The following is a 19,901-nucleotide window of genomic DNA, read 5'->3' on the forward strand; positions in this document are numbered from 1 at the left end:
CACTCGGTAGAGTGCGGTGCTGATAACACCAAGGCCATGGGTTCGGATCTTATATAGGGATGGCCGGTTTGCTCACTGGCTGAGTGTGGTGCTGACAATACCAAGTCAAGGGTTGAGATCCCCTTACCAGTCATCTTATATAGGAAATAAATAAATAAATAAATAAATAAAGGAAGGTTAGAATGAAAAAATGTAAAATATTTTAAAAATCATGAATCTAACACCTTTAACCAAATTTTTCAAAAAACCATGCCTCTCAAATGTGTTCAGTGCAACATGGTACAAATTATTTCACATAATTGAAATTACTTCAACGCTTGTACGTATATAACTGCTGAGGTCCACTACTACACTATAAATGGAAATAAGATCAGGATGCAAGAAGCATTTTGAGGTATTACAATATACTGAAAAGGAATTTTTTTTAAAAAAAAACTGATTTCACAAGCTCAGAGTTCTACTTCTGTAACAACAGCTGTTCACTGTTTCTTGGTTACATATACAGTGTCAGACTAAAATTAGTTAAGTTGGTAGAGAGCACTAACACTTATAAAACAAATGTATTTCACAGGGCCTAGCCTCCAAAGCCCTGTACGTTCAGGTTTAGCCTCCCTTTTTAAAATTACATATAGAAATGTTAACCTTGCAAAAGACAGGAAACTTTCCCCAGGCTAAAGTCTCTGATATAGATAAAGAATTGCACCACAGCACAGTTGCTGGCTCAAGGACAGATATCCTTGGAGCGGGTTAACCTACTGATTGATATGTTAAGTTGCTTTACTGTTAGGTAAACATACTAAGAAAATTGCAGTAGGGAAAGAAAATGTCTGCTAAGAACAAGCTTTTGTTGGTGGATCGATTTAACCTTTTGCAAATTGCATTATAGAATGTCACTCTGTTATCTCACTGATTTTACCAGCTTCTACTATTAAACTAAACTTAGCCATAACTCCACCTGTGTTCCTTTTCTGTAACTTTCTGTCCTGGAGAATAAACACTGAGACAGAACTCCAGTTCAGGGTTAATTTTTCCAAGGAGGAATGCGTCTCTCTTGAGGGTTTCTGGAAAATTAACCCCTTCGGGGTGTCTCACTGCTCAGAAGAAATGGGCTTTGAGTAATCCTTTTTGCATCTCCGTCACCCCGTGTGAGGCAAAGCAACAAAGTTTTCCTATTAAACTAGCTTCAAAACTTGAGCCGTTTGGACTAATACTGACGGCACCACTGTGCTTTAACATCCAATCATTGTGGTTCTATGTGACTTGACCGTGTCAACATACCTATGTCCCATGGTTTCTCTGTCGTTTTTTATGGCTATTCATATACTCTTAAGATTAGAGTTCAACAGAAGATGAAATGAAAGTCTGGTGCCCGTCTCTAATTTCCACTTTTGGGTAAGATGGATTGCGTATCAGGGACCAGATTAACCTTCCCACCTGAAACCATAAACAAAAGCAACAAAATGTAAGGAAACAATGGTCTCCAAGACCCTGGACATCAGGCAACAATGGAGGGTATTCCCCAAGAGATAGGAAACAAATGAGATGAGCCCCCCAAGTGCCCCTGCTTACCCCTTGGAGAAGTTTTTAGAGAGTGCTGCAGGAGAAAACAATGGAGCCGGATCCTGGTGGACTTCCTGAGTTGAAGAGTAAAATCTGAGAGTCTGCGAAGACCAAGTCAACTAGAGTTCATAGAACACAGTACCAGAGAGGAGCTGCGTGGAGAGAAGACCCCATGGATCGGCAGTGACCCCCTTCAGGGTCCAGGAGAGTACTGATAAGCACATGAGTGTTAAGGAAATTACCCACGTTTGTGAAAAGAGCCATACCAAAGGATGAGAGGAACAGTGCCCAGTGCTTACACGGGGCCCGGAATAGTGGCTATTCCTACCAGGCAGAATTAAAAAAATGTCATAACTCATGGTTCACTGGGAAGAGTACTCAGAAAGATCTTTCCTCAGTAGTGGGGAACTATCAGCCCTACACTGAGCAGTGCCCTGGACATGCCTAAGAAATCCTAAAAAGAAGTCAAAGACCAAAAAGGAGTAAACTGCTTTCGAGTCACTTAACTATATCTCTGAATAAAGCTCATGAAGATTTATATGAATACAAAAATGCCCAGCATCAAACAAAATAAAATTCACAATGCCTCACATCCAGTAAAAGATTACCAAGCATGCAAACACACAAGAACACATGACCTATACTAAGGCAGAATGATCAAAACTGATCAAGCACCAGCACAGATATTAGTATACCAGAAAAGGCCATAGAAATGGTTACTATAACTACATTCTACATGTTCAAAAAGTTAGGTATAAGCATAAAGGATATAAAAAGACCCAAACAAACCTCTGAGAACAAAAACTGTAACGTCTGAGATGAAAAATACATTGGATGGGATGGAACATCAGCTTAGGCCTTAGGAGGAAAAGATTACTAAACTTGAAGGCAAGCAAGTTTGAGTTCATTCCTAAAAAAAAAAATCCAAAGAAAGGTAAAGAACATCGGCGAGCTACGTGATAACTTGAAGCAACCTAAAATATACATAATTGGGTCCCGGAGCCTCCAGCCCTCCTTTGCTCCACACGCCCCGCTCTCAGCCTAAGCCCCAGGGCGGCCACCTGCCCACCAGGGCACCTCCGGGGGACTGTGCGGCTCTGCGCCACAGGCTAGCTGTGTGATTTTGGGGAAGTTACTTCTCTTCTAGGAGCTTCAGTTTCCGTATCTGTACAGTGGGAAGCCCGATGCCCACTTAGCGAGGAAAAAACCTAACAGGTCATTTCTTTAAGGCGAGAGGGCAAGCCGAGCCTGACCTGTCCGTAACAGGACAGCTTCCAGAAGGAAGTTATCCAAGTTGAGACTGCTGGGGTCACCTCAGGCTGGTGAAAACTTCCACGTAAGGACAATACTCCTCTCCAGCCTTTGAAACTCCATTTCGCCAGCGGTAGCGGCAGCAGCAGGGGAAGCGGCACCAGCGGTAGCGGCAGCAGTGGCAGGAGCGGGGGAAGCGGCGGCAGCGGAGCCGGCGGCAGTGGTGCCAGTGGCAGCGGCGAGAGCGGCGGCAGCAGCGGGGGAAGCAGCAGCGGCAGGAGCGACACCCTGCGGTACCAGCCAATAACCCAGCAGCCCGGCAGGGTCCAAGCGGACCAGAGAGGTGGCTCCCCAGAGAGGCCCAATACCCCAGGCAACCACACACGCAAGGCACTACTGGCCAACTGAGTAGTCACTGAGGTAGCCATACCAAATTGGCAACCACAGCAACATCTTAGTCAGTCAATAGTGTCAAACCTGTGGACTGTGAAACTCCCTGCCACAATGAATAAACATCAAAGAAAAGATACCAGAAATACGAAAAATCAAGAAAGTACACCACCAAAAGATAATAAATCTCAAGCTCTAGATCCTATAGAACAAGAAGCCCTTGAAATGACTGACAAGGAATTTCGAGTGATAATTCTAAGGAAACTGAATGAGATACAAGAAAACTTAGCTAGACATCATGATGAAATGAGGAAAAGTATACAGGACCTGAAAGAGGAAATGTACAAGGAAATCAATGCCCTGAAAAAAAATGTAGCAGAACTTGCCGAACTGAAGAAGTTACTCAGCGAAATAAAAAACACAACGAACAGTTTAACCAGCAGGCTTGTGGAAGTTGAAGAGAGAACCTCTGAACTTGAAGATGGGCTGTTTGAAATAACACAAGCAGACAAAAAAAAAGAAAAAAGAATCAAAGGCATTGAAGAAAATCTGAGAGAGATATCAGACAACCATAAGCGCTCAAATATCGGAGTCATGGGTATTCCAGAAGGGGAGGAAAAAGGAGATTGCATTGAAAACATATTCAACAAAATAGTGGCAGAAAACTTCCCAGGTATAGGAAAAATCACAGATCTTCAGATCCAGGAAGCTAAATGATCTCCAAACGTATTCAACCCAAAAAAGTCTTCTCCAAGACATATTATAGTCAAATTGGCAAAACTCAAAGACAAAGAGAGAATCTTAAAAGCTGCAAGAGAGAAGCGTCAAATCACCAATAAGGGAGCCCCAATCAGGCTAACATCAGACTTTTCATCACAAACCCTAAAAGCCAGAAAGGAATGGGATGATATATTCAAAATACTAAAAGACAGAGATTGTCAGCCAAGAATACTCTACCCTGCAAGGCTATCCTTCTGAAATGAAGGGCAAATAGTATATTTCTCAGACAGACAAAAACTGCAGGAGTTCACCATCACACAACCACCCTTACAAGAAATTCTCAAGGGAGTACTGGGTTTGGTTCCTGAAAAATAACTACCACTGCCATAAAAACCCAAGAAAAATCTAAACCCACTAGTATAATAAAAATGGCATTCATGAAGAGAAAACAAACAAACAAAAAGGCTATCTACAACCTAAGGAACCAACAAACACAGAAAACAAACAGTAAATCAGAAAGCAAGGAACAAAAGACACCTAAGACAACCAAACAACAATCAATAAAATGCTAGGAATAAATCAACACTTTTCAATAACAACTCTTAATGTAAAAGGCTTAAATTTCCCAATCAAAAGACACAGACTGGCTGACTGGATTAAAAAGGAGGCCCCAACTATATGCTGCCTTCAAGAGACCCACCTCACCCATAAAGACTCACAGACACTAAGAATGAAAGGATGGAAAAAGATTTACCATGCAAACAGAAAAGAAAAACAAGCTGGAGTAGCTATTTTTATATCAGACAAAATAGACTTTAAACTAAACACCATAAAAAGAGACAATGAGGGACACTACATAATGATAAAAGGACTGATCCATGAAGAAGACATAACAATCATAAATATGTATGCACCCAATGTTGGAGCAGCCACAGTTATAAAACAAACTCTACTAGACCTAAAGAAGGAAATAGACACTAATACCATAATAGCAGGGGACCTGAACACCCCACTGTCAATATTGGACAGATCATCTAGGCAAAGAATAAGTAGAGAAACACAAGATCTAAACAATACTCTAGACCAATTGGACTTGGCAAATATCTATAGAACATTATATCCAACAACCTCACAATATTCATTCTTCTCATCAGCACATGGATCATTCTCCAGGATAGATCACATATTAGGTCACAAATCAAGTCTCAACAAATTCAATAAAATTGGAATTATCCCATGTATTTTCTCAGACCATAATGGATTAAAACTAGAAATCAATAACAAATGAAATTCTGGAAACTATACAAACACATGGAAATTAAACAGCATTCTACTTAATGACATATGGGTCCAAGAAGAAATCAAGCAGGAAATCAAAAAATTTATTGAATCTAATGAAAATAATGATACATCATACCAAAACCTGTGGGATACTGCAAAAGCAGTATTAAGGGGGAAATTTATTGCATTAAATGCTCACCTCAGAAGAATGGGAAGATGGCAAGTGAACAACCTAACACTTCACCTTAAAGATCTAGAGAAAAAAAAACAATCCAAACCTAAAGTTAGCAGACGGAAAGAAATCATTAAGATCAGAGCAGAACTGAATGAAATTGAAACCCAAAAAACAATACAAAAGATCAATGAATCAAAAAGTTGGTTTTTTGAAAAGATAAATAAAATTGACAAACCATTAGCACGGCTAACTAAAAAAAGAAGAGAGAAGATCCAAATAACGAAAAGTAGAAAAGAAAAAGGTGATATTACAACTGATACCTCTGAAATACAAGGAATCATTAGAGACTACTATAAACAACTATATGCCAACAAATTTGAAAATCTGGAGGAAATGGCATTTCTATTCTCCAATAGTGAACATGCAGAAAGAGAAATCAAGAAAGCCTGCCCATTTACAATAGCCACCAAAAAAATAAAATACTGAGGAATTGAGTTAACCAAGGATGTAAAAATCTCTATCATGAGAACTACAAACCACTGCTGACAGAAATTAGAGAGGATACAAGAAGATGGAAAGATATCCCATGCTCATGGATTGGAAGAATCAAAATAGTCAAAATGTCCACACTACCCAAAGTGATATACAAATTCAATGCAATCGCCATCAAAATTCCAGTGACATTTTTCTCAGAAATGGAAAGAACTATCCAGACATTTATATGGAATAACAAAAGACCACGCAGAGCCAAAGCAATGCTGAGCAAAAAAAGTAAAGCTGGAGGTACAACACTACCTGACTTTAAACTATACTCCAAAGCTATAATAACCAAAACAATATGGTACTGGCATAAAAACAGACACACTGATCAATGGAATAGAATAGAGAATCCAGAAATCAAACCACACACCTACAGCCATCTGATCTTTGACAAAGGCACCAAGCCTACACACTGGCGAAGAAACTGCCTCTTTAGCAAATGGTGCTGGGAGAACTGGATATCAATATGCAGGAGAATGAAACTAGACCCATACCTTTCACCGTACACTTAACTCAACTCAAAATGGATTAAAGAATTCAATATACACCCTGAAACAATAAAACTTCTTAAAGAAAACATAGGAGAGACACTTTAGGCAATAAGACTGGACACAGACTTCATGAATACGACCCCAAAACCACGGGCAACCAAAGAAAAAATAAACAAATGGGATTATATCAAACTAAAGAGCTTCTGCACAGCAAAAGAAACAATTAACAGAGTTAAAAGACAACCAACAGAGTGGGAGAAAATATCTGCAAAATATACATCTGACAAAGGATTAATATCCAGAATATACAAGGAATTCAAACACCTTTACAAGAAAAAAAAAAGCAACCCAATTAAAAAATGGGCAAAAGAGCTAAGTAGGCATTTCTCTAAGGAAGATATACAAATGGCCAACAGACATATGAAAAAATGCTCAACATCACTCAGCATCCAGGAAATGCAAATCAAAACTACACTGAGATACCATCTCACCCCAGTTAGGATGGCTAAAATCCAAAAGACTCTGAACGATAAATGCTGGCGAGGTTGCGGAGAAAAAGGAACTCTCATACATTGTTGGTGGGACTGCAAAATGGTGCAGCCTCTATGGAAAATGGTATGGAGGTTCTTCAAAGAATTGCAGATAGATCTGCCATATGACCCAGCTATCCCACTGCTGGGAATATACCCAGAGGAATGGAAATCATCAAGTCGAAGGTATACCTGTTCCCCAATGATCATCGCAGCACTCTTTACAATAGCCAAGAGTTGGAACCAACCCAAATGTCCATCATCGGATGAGTGGATACGGAAAATGTGGTATATCTACACAATGGAATACTACTCGGCTATAAAAACGAATGAAATACTGCCATTTGCAACAACATGGATGGACCTTGAGAGAATTATATTAAGTGAAACAAGTCAGGCACAGAAAGAGAAATACCACATGTTCTCACTTATTGGTGGGAGCTAAAAATAAATAAATAAATTCACACACACACAAAAAAAAACAGGGGGGGGCGGGGAAGAAGACATAACAACTACATTTCCTTGAAGTTGATACGACAAGCAAACAGAAAGGACATTGTTGCCTGGAAGGAGGGAGAGGGAGGAGGGAGGGGGGTTTCGGTAAAGGGCCACAATAATTAACCACATTGTGTATCGACAAAATAAAATTAAGGGAAAAAAAATAAAAACAAAAATAAGGACATTTGTCATTACATTTAGGGCCCACCAAGATAATCCAGGAAAAAAAATAAAATTAAATTAAAAAAAATATATATATATATATATATACACATACATAATTGGAGGGATGTCGGGAGAACAGAAAAAAATATTTCAAGAAATAATGGCCTAAAACTTTCCACACTTAAAAAGAGAAAGTATGGGCAGGACCGCGGCTCACTCGGGAGAGTGTGGTGCTGATAACACCAAGGCCACGGGTTCGGATCCCGTATAGGGATGGCCAGTTAGCTCACTGGGTGAGCGTGGTGCTGACAACACCAAGTCAAGGGTTAAGAACCCCTTACTGGTCATCATTAAAAAAAAAAAAAAAAAAAAGAAAGTATGAACATACAGTCCCAAAAAGCTCAATGAAACCTAAACAAAACAATGGTGAAAACAACACCAAGGAACATCATAATCAAATTGCTTAAAACAAGTGATTTTTTAAAAAATCTGAAATCTGCCAGGAAGAAGCAGACATGCTACATAAAGCACATGGATTAGGATGACCCCAGATTTTTCACTGGAAGCAATGCGTGCAAGGAGACAGTGGGTTAACATCTTTAAAGCACTGAAAGAAAAACTACCAAACTCCAATTCTAGAGATAGCAAAACTCTTTTTCAAAACTGAAGCCAAGACCTCCGGATCCGGACAAGACAGAGCAGACACTACGTCATATTCCTCCCACTAAGTACAACTAAATACCCTGGACATTATATAAAGATAACACAACACACAGGGAAAGGTGGAGAGAAAATGGCAGATTGGCAAAACACCTTGGATCCCAAAGAATGGCACAGTGCTGGGTTCCCTGGGTTTTCTTTTGGCCTCAAGTATCTCAGACTGGGCGTTACAGAAGCCAGCCATCTGATGAAAACGTCAATGGGTACAGATTTTAAAAGCCTAGAGAAGCCTGCTCTTCCTAGTCAAAGGACAAGGGGTGGGGCAGCCTTGGAAGACAGAAAACTTTTACACAACCACCACCCTACTCCAGCCAAACTCCACGGGGAAGAAACTGTGAGGCTACCCACGGCCATGTCGGCAAAGGCCTCATGTGAAACCCTGAGTTCCGCCCTCATTTGGTTGCCCTCATCCTCCCAGCCAAGGTGCTGTCATTGAAGATCCAGAGAAGAGAGCCTGAACAGCCACCCCTGCCCACTAGTAACAAGGCACCTCTTCCAATCCCCATCCCAGACTGTCAACGGAGGCAGAGTTACCTGGACTTCTACCCTTACTCGGCAGTAACGAGGTGACAGCTCCCCTTTCCAACACACACAGTATCAGAGAGGACTTACCAAAACTAGGAGCTGTCAATAAGAGCCAGAGTCTCATAACACAATGCTCAAAATGTGCAGAATCCAATCAGAAAACCAATAAATAAACATGCACATCATACCAACAACCAGAAAAACATCCACTTGAATGACAAAATAAAATCAATATACATCAACACCAAATGCTGGAATATCCCACAAGGATTTTAAGGCAGCTATCGCAAAAAATGCTTCAGTGAGCCATTACGAACATGCTTGAAACAACTGAAGAAAACAGAACAACTCACCAAAGAAACAGAAAATTTAAAGAGGAACCAAGCAGAAATTCTGGAACTGAAATATAAAATTCCCACTGGATGGGCTCAGAAGCAGAATGGAGCCATCAGAGGCTAGAACAAGAGAAATTACCCAATCCGAGCAACAGAGAGAAATATAAAATAAATACAGCCTCACTAACCTCTGGCACTATAACAAAAGATTTAATTTCATCTTACTGGAGTTCCAGAAAGGAAGGAGAAAGAATACGGGGCTGGAAAGTACACTATTCAAAGAAATAATGCCTGAAAATATCCCGATTTTGATGAAATGACAATAAAGAACTCTGTGCACATAAATTTGGCAAATTAAACGAAATATACCAATTCTTCTAAATACTGCCACAACTCACCCAACATGAAATAATTTGAACAGTTCTATAACTATTAACAAACCTGAATTTGTAACTTAAAAACTCCCTGAACATCTCCAGACCCAGACGGTTTCACTGGAAAATTATACCAAGTGTTTAAGAAAGAATTAAAACCAATTTTATAAATCTCTTCTAGAAAATGCAAGAGGAAACACTTCCCAATTCATTTAATGAGGTCGGTATTCTACGGAGATACCAAACCCAGACAAAGATAGATTAAAGGGAAAAAAAAAATTTTTTTTAAATAAAACCCTAGATCTATATCTGTCATAAATATATAAGGGTACTTCAAAAAGTTCACGGGAAAATTCATCTTATCTTTCAATTGCATTTTCCCACAAACTCTTTAATGTGCCCTCATAGATGCCAATAATTACACAGCATGACCAAATGGAGTTTAGAATAAGAAAGGCTGGTTCAACATCTGAAAATCAATCAATGTAAAGCAGCACACCGACAGGCTAAAGAGGAAAAATCATATGATCACGTGAACTGACGCAGCAAAGACCTTTAACAAAAGCCCACACTAGTCCTTTGTGATAAAAACTCTCAGCAAGTTAGAAACAGACGGGAGGGGAACCACCTCAACTTCATGAAGAGCATCTACGAAAACTACATCTATCGTCACACTTGATGGTGAAAAACTGCATGTTTCTCCCAGACACTGAGAACAAGGTAAGGATGTCCCCTTCACCATCGTATTGTCTGAGTCGGCAAAGTGAGACAAGAAAAGGAAATAAAGGGCATACAGATTGTGACAGAGCTTGGACATGTTGTCCCCCAGAGCTCATGTCCAAATCTGATCCCGGGCTGGCCAGGCAGTTCAGTTGGTTAGAGCACGGCACTGGTAACACCAAGGTCAAGGGTTCAGATCCCCAAACAGGCCAGCCACCAACAACAACAACAAAAAAGAGTAAATTTAAGGCTGCCCAGTTAGCTCAGTTGGTTAGAGCACAGTGTTGTAACAACAAGGTCAAAGAGTTTGGTTCCACTTACCGGCCAGCCACCAAAAAATAAAAAAGTAATCTGATCCCCAGTGTGGCAGTGTTGGGAGACTTTTGGGTCTCGGGGGCCAGTGCCCTCATGAATAGATTAACGACTTCCCTGAGGGGACAGGGGGAAGTGGGTGAGTTCTCACTCTGTTAGTTCCCTCCAGAGCTGGCTGTTTAAAGGACATTGGCACCTCCTCTCCTTCTCCCTCTCGCTTCTACTTGCCATGTGATCTTGCACCTGCTGGCTGCCCTGCCAATTCCCACCATAAGTAGAAGCAGCCTGCGGCCTGCACCAGGTGAAGCTATGTATGCCAGAATCGTGACCTGAATAAACTGTTTTTCTTTATAAATTACCCAGTCTCAGGTATTCCCTCACAGCAATGCATAAACGGACTAATTCGGAAAATTCGTACTGAGGAGTGGGGTGTTGCTACACAGATACCTGAAAATGTGGAAGCGGCTTTGGAACTGGGTAATGCGCAAAGTATGGAGGAGGCGTTCGGAGGACTCTGAAAGACACAGAAGACGACAAAAAGACTAGGGAAAGTTTGGAACTTCTTAGAGATTGGTTGAATGGTTGTGATCACAATGCTGATAGAAATGTGGACACTAAAGGCCATGCTGATGAGGTCTCGGACAGAAATGAGGAAATTTCTACAAGGAACTGGACAAAAGATCGCCCTTGCTACACCATAGCAATGGACGTGGCTGCATTGTGTCCATGCCCTAGGACTTTGTGGAAGGTGGGACTTAAGAGTTGTGAACCAGAAAGTTCTGCGGAAGAAATTTCTAAGCAGCAAAGCATTCAGACAGCTGGCTGCAAGGCTACTTGCAACAGCCTACGCTCAGTTATGGCAACAAAGCCATGACCGTGATGAAAAGCCGGAATTAATAATTAAAAGGGAAGCAGAGAGTAAGGATCTGGATGACGTGCAGCCTGGCAAGGTGGTTGGTAATGAGAGAGCACTCTCAGGAGAAGAATCCAAGGGTACAGCCACGGGACTGGTTGCAAAAGACATCAGCATGGCTATGAGGCAACAGGAGTGCTAATAGCCAGGAGGATGAGAAGAAGGCCCTGAAGGCATTTCAGAGGTCTTCCCAGCTGCGCTGCCCATCACAGGCACAGAGGCCTAGGAGGACAGAATTGTTCAGGGGGACAGACCCGGGTGCGGCTGCCCTGTGCTGCCTCAGGACACTGCTCCCTGCATCCTGGCCCCTCCGGCTGGAGCTGCCTTACCTCAAGGCACCCCAAGTCTGGTTCCTGACACAGCTCTAGAGAGCGTGGCGAGTCAGAAACTTGGCTGTGTCCACGTGGTATTAAGCCTGCAAGCACGCACGAGCAGCCCTCCACCCAGATTTCAGAGGATGTATGGAAAAGCCTGCGGGCCCAGGCAGAGACCTGAAGAGGGCATCCACTAGAGCAATGCCAAACAGAAATGTGGAACTGCAGCCCCCACCAGGGCAATGTCTGGCAGAGTCATGAGAGTGGGGCCAACGCCAGGACCTCAGAACTGTAGGGCCACTGGCAAGGAGCAATGCCCGCCTGGAAAAGCCACAGGCACTAGTGCAGCCCAGCCCAGAGGGCTGTTCCTGGCAGAGGCGTGGGGATGGGGCTGCCTGACGCTTTCGGGGCCCAAATACCCCACTACGCACAGGACGCAGGACTTGGAGTCGAGGGAGATTATTTTGGAGCTTTAAGATTTAATGTCTGCCCTGCTGGGTTTTGACCTTGTTTGGGGTCTGTTCCTCCTTTCTTCTGGCCTATTCCTCGTTTCTGGAATGGGAATGTGTACCCAATATCTGTTCCACCATTGTATCTTGGAAGTAGAGAAATTTGCTTTTGATTTTTACAGGTTCACAGCTGGAAGGAGTTTTGCCGTGAGTCTCAGGTAAGACTTTGGACTTTAAAGTTGGTGCTGGAACAAACTATGACTTTTGGGACTGTTGGGATGGAATGACTTTATGGTGTACTCGAGAGGGACGTGAGTTTGGGGGGCCAGGGGCAGAATGATAATAGTTTGGATATGTCATCCCCCAAAGCTCATGTCGAAACCTGATCCAAAATGCTGGCAGTGTTGGGAGCTGTTTTGGTCATGGGTGCGGAGCCCTCACGAATAGGTTACAGCCTTCCCTGTGGATGGGGGATGGGCAGTGAGTGAGTTCTCACGCTATTAGTTCCCACGAGAGCTGGATGTTTAAAGGACCCTGGCACCTCCCGTCTCTCTCTTGCTTCCTCTTGCCATGTGATCTTACACCTGCTGGCTGCCCTGATGTTTTCCACCATGGGTAGAAGCAGACTGAGGCCCTCACCAGATGCAGCTGAGCCAGAATCGCAAGCCAAATAAACCTTTTCTTTCTTCTTCTTTTTTTTTTTTTTAAATAAATTACTCAGTCTCAATATTCTATTATACCAACACAAAAACGGACTAATACACATTGGAACAGAAGTAAAACTACCCCTATCTGCAGGTGGCATGATGTGCCGCTAGAAGAAAAATCTCAAGAAATTTACCAAATAGATGAATAAATAAATAAATAAAACTACCCTCCTAGAACTAATAAGTTTAGCAAGGTCGGAGACTATAAGATCAACTACGAAAATCAAATCTATTTCTGTAGAATACCGACAAAATATGTAGAAACCTAAATGAAACATACACCACCATTTATAATAGATCCAAAAAATCAAATACTTAGGTACAAACTTAACAAACACATACAAGACTTCTATGCTGAACACTACAAAATGCTATGAAAGAAATTCAAGAAAATCTAGCAAATGAAGAGATGAACTATGTAAGTGGATTGGAAGACTGAACACAGTAAAGATGCCGATTCTCTCCAAAATGATACATAGGTTTAACGTATTTCCTATCAAAATCCCAGCAACATAAACAACCTTATTCTAAAATTTCTATGGACAGGCAAAGGAAACTAGAATAGCCAAACAATTTTGAAACAGGTGAATGAATAAGTTTGGAGAGCTCACACTACCCAACTTTAGGAATTGGCATAAAGTTAAAATAATGAAGCTGGAACAGTACTGGTAAAAGGGTATACATATAAATCAACGGAACAGAGAGTCCAGATTTAGACCCACACACATATGGCCCTATGAGTTTTCACAATGGTGCAAAGGCAATTCAGTGCACAGAGTACTCTTCAACAAACGACGCTGGAACAACTGGATATCCATATGCAAAAAATCAAAAAGGAAAACAGAACCCAAAACAAAACAGTGACTTAAACCTCACACCTTTGTTTCATAAAAAACTCAAAATGAATCTATGTCTACATGTAAAACATGAAAATGTAAAACATTTAGAAGAAAATATAGGAGAAGCTCTTCAACACCCAGCTTATACAAAGAGTTCTGAGATATGACACCAAAGGCACGATCCATTTTTGACTTCAGCAAAATTAAAAACTTCTGGGCCGGCCGGTGGCTCACTCGGGAGAGTGCGGTGCTGATAACACCAAGGCCGCGGGTTCGGATCCTATATAGGGATGGCCGGTTTGCTCACTGGCTGAGCGTGGTGCTGACAACACCAAGCCAAGGGTTGAGATCCCCTTACCAGTCATTTAAAAAAAAAAAAAAAAAAATTAAAAACTTCTGCTCTATCACACTGTTAAAAGAAGGTAAAGATAAATTACAAAACAGAAGAAACTATTTGCAAACCACACATCTAAATTTGTATTCAGAAACTGTAAAGAATTGTCAAAACTCACCAGGAGACCACCCAATTTTCTTATGGGCAAACCACTTGAACAGATAAGCTCATGAAAAGATAACGAACATCACTAGCTAGCCATTAGCAAAATGCAATTTAAAGCTATGATGAAATATGGGTATACAGCCCAATGGAATGGCTGAAATAAAATTCAGATATTTAAAATACTGACAATACCAAGTGCTGACAAAGATACAAAGCAGCTGGAACTCTTTTACATTGCTAATGGAATGCAAAACAAAAATGGTACAGACGCTCTGGAAAACTTGGGCAGTTTCTTATAAAGCTGAACATACACTTTACTATGATGCAGCAAGACCACTGCAGTTGGGGAGATAAACTGGTACAACTATTTTGGAAAATATCCTCACGTTGTGAAGATGAAAGTGGGCCAACCCTATGACCCAGCGATTCCACCGTAGGTGTAGAGCCTGAAGTGAGTCTGGTATAGGTGCCACAGGAGACACGTGCTTGTTCAAAGCACCACTGTTAACATCCCAAACTAAAAACAACCCATACATCCTTAACACAATAGTGCAGAAATAACGTGTGGTCTGCTTACAAAATGGCATACTATGAAACAGCAAAAAATACTAGTTTTATGATTGTACTTCGAATAGTCCTTTGAAGATAACATTGATTAACAAAAGCAACGCACTCAGGAAAACATATTATGAAGACAACTTATACATAAAACCCAAGGTCATGCAAAACTATTCAATACGTCTTTTTCTGGGATACACTTTTAGCCAAATTACAAAGAAAAGCCAGCAACTGACAAGCATAAAATTGAGGACAGGGATTACCCGCGGGTGAAGGAGGGAGTTCTAACGGGGACTACGCAAAGGGCCATAAAGATGAGGGTAGAGTTTTATTTCTCAAGATGAGTGATGGAGACACAGATCTTGATTTTAGCAGTAGTCTTTATACCTTCCACATCAGGCTTACCATACAGCTGTCGTGTGTCATGTTTCTTGTTTATTCAAGTCTTTTGAGATTAAATACATCTAAAACATAAAATTTACCAGTTAACCATTTTCACGTGACAGTTGAAATCTTCAGTACATTCACATCGCTGTGAAAAAGATATCCAGAACTTTCTCGTCTTGCAACTCTGAAACTCTGGACCCATTACACAACGACTCCCCATTTTCTCCTCCCCACTCCCCAGTCCCTGGCAACCACCATTCTACTTTCTATTTATATGAATCTGACTACTTTAGATCCTCATATAAGTGGACTCACACAATATCTGTCTTTCTGTGACTGGACTCCCTCACTTAACACAACATCCTCAAAATTCATCCATGTTGAAGCCTGTACCAGGATCTCCTTCCTTCGGAAGGCTGAATATTCCATTTCTATATGTGAATATATGACACATTGTCTTTATCCACCCATCTATCAACTGGACACTTGGGTTACTTCCACATTTTGACTATCGCGAATAAAGCTGCGAGGAATATGCGTGTAGAAATATCTGTTCATGTCTCTGCTTTCAGATCTTTTGAATATATACCCAGTGGTACTGCCAGGTCATATGTTAACTCTACCTTCAATTTTTTGAGAACCGCCATAACTATTTTCCCATAGTGTCTGTATCATTTTACATTCCTCACAACTGTCCAAAGGGGGCATATTTCTTACTTTTAAGATGGGGGGGGGGAACCTACGTACGAAAATCTTGATCATAAAGAAGATAATGGCCAGTGAGGTCAGCTGGTTACAGCGCAGCCTTATAACATCACGATCACGGGTTCCGATCCCCGTACACTCCACCCACGACAAAAAAAAAAGAAAGAAAGAAAGAGAAAGGAAGGAAGGAAGGAAGGAAGGAAAAAAAGAAAAGAAAATACATGGATCCCGAGACAAAGTCCTAGACCAACCCCAAACGTACTAAATTCAGGTTCTTTCTAAGGTGAGTTGTCAAAAGGAAACAGTGCAAACTGTATTGAAGGGTATGACTAGAAAAAGGGAAAGAACAATGGCTGACTACACACCCAACAAAAAACTCAGACCAGGAGGCAAAGGAAATCAAAGGAAAACTATTTCAGACCAAAGTCTACAAATTAAGCGAAGGTGATCAAGGAAGCAGCACAGGGAAGAGATGCCGATATGAGCGGAAGAAATAAAATTTCTAGAGAACAAAGTTCAAAGGTTTAAAATGATCTCCTCAAGAAGTAATAAAAAAGGGGAAGATGAAGTTTTGAGTAATAAGGCCATGTGCAAGATTCTGACACTTTAAGCATGTGAATGTATAAAAATAAAACAAACTGCAGGAAAAGGAACCTCTTTGCTCACCACAACTCAAAACCCATGAAGGTGTCCCTGCAGGTGGTGCAGACCTCTCAAGCCTGCAGGTCCTGGGATGTCCACCCGACCAGGACTTCCCCAATATCCCTGCCCTGAGGAAGCCCTTCCTCAGACTCAGTCTCTTCTGGCTCCCCTTGTCTCCCCCTCCCCAGGTTGGGCTAGCCGCTCCCCGCTGTGGCCAAGCTGGGCCCCCTATGCCACGACTCGCCCTGATCCCAAATGTCACCTCCGTGGTCCCCACCCTCCACTGGGCACACTCCCGGCTCGAGCCAGGGTGTGAAGCCGCTCCCCTCGGACCCCGCCTCCCCAGCCCCAAATCCCAGTCCTTTGGACCCCACCCCCACAGGGCCCAGTGCCCGCTCGGTCCCGGATGTGAAGCCCTCCACCGTGAACCCCACCTGCCTTTCCCCACATCCCAGCCCCTCGGTCCCCACCCACGGTGGGCCCAGTCCCCGCTCGGTCCTTGGTGTGAAGACATCCACTCTACCTCACACCCCGCCTCCTCCCTTTCTCCTAATCCCAGCCCCGCGGTACCCACCCTCGGGGGACCCAGTCCCCGCTCGGTCCCGAGTGTGCGGACCTCCACCTGGGACCCCACCCCCCGTGCCCCAGTACCCGCTCGGTCCCACATGTGCGACCCTCCACCTCACACCCGCCGCCCGCCAGCCCGGCCGCCCCCCGCCTGGGGTCCGAGTCGCCACGCTCCCGCTCTCACACCCGCCACCTCGGTCGTCCCTCCGAGCAGCTAGAGGACGGCGGAAGGCGGGGGACTCGGCAGTGGTCCTGAGGCACTTCAGCCTTCTCCGCCATCACGGTGGAAACCCCCCACAGCGCGTCCCGGGCGGGGCTTCCGAGGGCGTGGTCAGGCCCGCGGCGGACCCACTACTGAGTTCGGACCCGCGGAGCGCACGCGGCGTTGACGGAACCGCGCCCACTCCCGGCGCGCCGGGACCCGACTCAGCCCCGCGCCCCGGGAACCCCGCCCCACTGCGATCCCCGCCTCCTTCGGGTAAACGCGGCTCAGGCCGGCCTCCACGCCGGAACCGGATACACGCAAAGTGGCGGAGCGGCCGCGCCTCGGCGGCGGCGTCTGGGAGCGGAGTCTCGACGGCGCCATTGTGACGCGCCAAGGCGGGGCGGGGCCGGCGGCGACCGGAGGTTCGCGATTCGCCCAGAGGGACTCGGGGGGGCGGGGGGGGTTGCCTTGGTGTTTGCCCAAGGGACGCCCGGTTTGAAGGCCAGCCTGCCGGAAGACTGTGAGAGTGCTTTCCCTCGCAGGAAGAAACGGGAGACCGAGAACCCCGGGGCCTGAGGACGCGCCTTGGCGGGACAGAGACGACCGGGTCTCCACTCAGCACCGTCCATACGCTTCACGAGGCCCCCGGTTCCTCCAGGAGGCAGACCTGGCTGTCGTCAGGCCTGTTCCTCAGGGTCATAGTGCAGGGGCAGAGGGTGTCACCACCGTGACCTTCGCTGCTGGAGAAACGCGCGTCCGTTTCAGTATCGTTTGAGTTCCTGCCGCATCCAGGCCTGCCGTGTTTGCGCTTAACACCGCAGACAACTTCCCAGCCCTTCGTGAGGAGTTTTTGTTAAGCACGTGCACACATTCGGAACTAGCAGTATCGAGGGACCAAGAGTTGTCATTTCTGTAGCAGAGCTGCTTTCCCTCTAAACTTGATCGGGTGCGGCACTGGTAAGAAACAAAGCAGTCCTGAGAACACACGGTCGGTAGCTGGCCTCGATGCCCTAGTGAACGTACGCAGTTTCCCGGAATAGTAGCATCAGATGAGGTTTCGCTGTGACGTGACGGAGGAAGAAGAAAATATAAGACCACTCAGTAATGGTGCCTGAACAGCTAAAAACAGGCACTGGGCAACCAGGACAACTCTAGCCCTGCTCCATTCCTTTTACTTGCCAGAGAAAAAAATACTACGGTAGTCACAGAACTGCATTGCCCCTGCTTTGCACAACAGACCCCTGCTTCCTTGGACTCTCCCCAAAATCACCAACCACAAGCTCAGGTACTATAACAGCCCCCCTTAACACGATCGCCTGAGACACCCCGTGGTTCCCTGTGGTGTGAGGTCTCCCTCAAGGCAGCAACGAATCACCCTGAATAACTAATACACGGGGTGGGGAATACATCCATTCACTGAAATATCAAACAAACCGTTGTTTGACCATAAGTGTGTGGACATCTCGAATATGAATAAACTTCTACATTTCCATATCAACTATATATAACACATATATACACACAAAGTAAAACTTCAGAGCCTATGCTCTAATGACAAATCAAACATTTCTAATGTGAATGGTAAATAGGATTGGCGTCTTGGTATATAAAAAGCTTGTATGCTAAAGGCAATGCGGGATTCTGGATTGGATTCTAAAACAGCAGAAGGACATTAGTAGAAAACCTGGTGAAATAAGGTTAAAGTCTGTAGTCTGATTGAGAATATTGTACCAATGTTAACTTCTAAGTTTTAACAAATATGCCAGCCACAGTTATATAAGATGTTAACTATAAAAGAAACCGGGTGAAAGGTATACAAGAGCAGCTCCCTGTGATATCTTTGCAAATTTTCTGCAGATCTAAAATTATTCCAAAACCGAAATTTTACAAAAAACAAACTCTTATGCACAATTTTCTCTCCAGAGAAGTGTCTTCGTGTTTGCTTTTGACAGGGGGTGGGGGGGGTGATTGCATCATAAATGATTGGTATGAGTGACAGAAATATAGTTGTCACACCTCTCTTTCCTCATTCTCAAGCCCCTGGCTCCTTCCTACCTGCCATGTCCCCCCTCACCCCCTCAAAAGGGCATACAGCCTTCAGTCACTGAAAGCGACCACACCTGGTCTAGGTCCCATCCCACTGTCACATACACCCAAATGAGCCCAGGATCCCAACAGCTTTCAGAGTGAAAATCACTCACGCTGTAAGAGGGTAAAAACCAAAATGTACAGAAGTTGTGGCAAGGCAGCCTTGCCAAATCCGAGAAGGAAGGAGTCTCTTTCTGCCGTGCACACATACTAAGACATCTCCTGAGCTTTCCTTGGTGGTATCAAAGTCTGGTGGTATCCCAGACTTCCCAAGGAATGGGAATTAATCAGCACTTCAAGGGAAGGCATTGGGCTCTGATACACCAATAAAATACAGAAATCAGGATGCCCCAGCCTGGACACCAGACGGTCACCATGGGATAGCCCGGCCTTTCCACTGTGGAAAGAAGTGGAAAGAAGTTTCCATTCAGGGAAACCTCC

At 43.7% G+C, this 19,901-nt stretch overlaps 1 long non-coding RNA gene across 1 annotated transcript; it reads right to left on the reverse strand.

The window, feature by feature from the left end:
• Positions 1-1,576: 1,576 nt before the first annotated feature.
• Positions 1,577-17,583, reverse strand: LOC134370961 (uncharacterized). The gene is made up of 3 exons (XR_010022688.1): positions 17,354-17,583; positions 2,350-2,470; positions 1,577-1,712 (listed from the first exon to the last, which is right to left on the reverse strand). It is a non-coding gene; the product is annotated as an uncharacterized LOC134370961 (long non-coding RNA).
• Positions 17,584-19,901: the final 2,318 nt, after the last annotated feature.

Source organism: Cynocephalus volans, chromosome 2 (assembly GCF_027409185.1).
Source record: "Cynocephalus volans isolate mCynVol1 chromosome 2, mCynVol1.pri, whole genome shotgun sequence".
Lineage (NCBI taxonomy): Eukaryota > Metazoa > Chordata > Mammalia > Dermoptera > Cynocephalidae > Cynocephalus > Cynocephalus volans.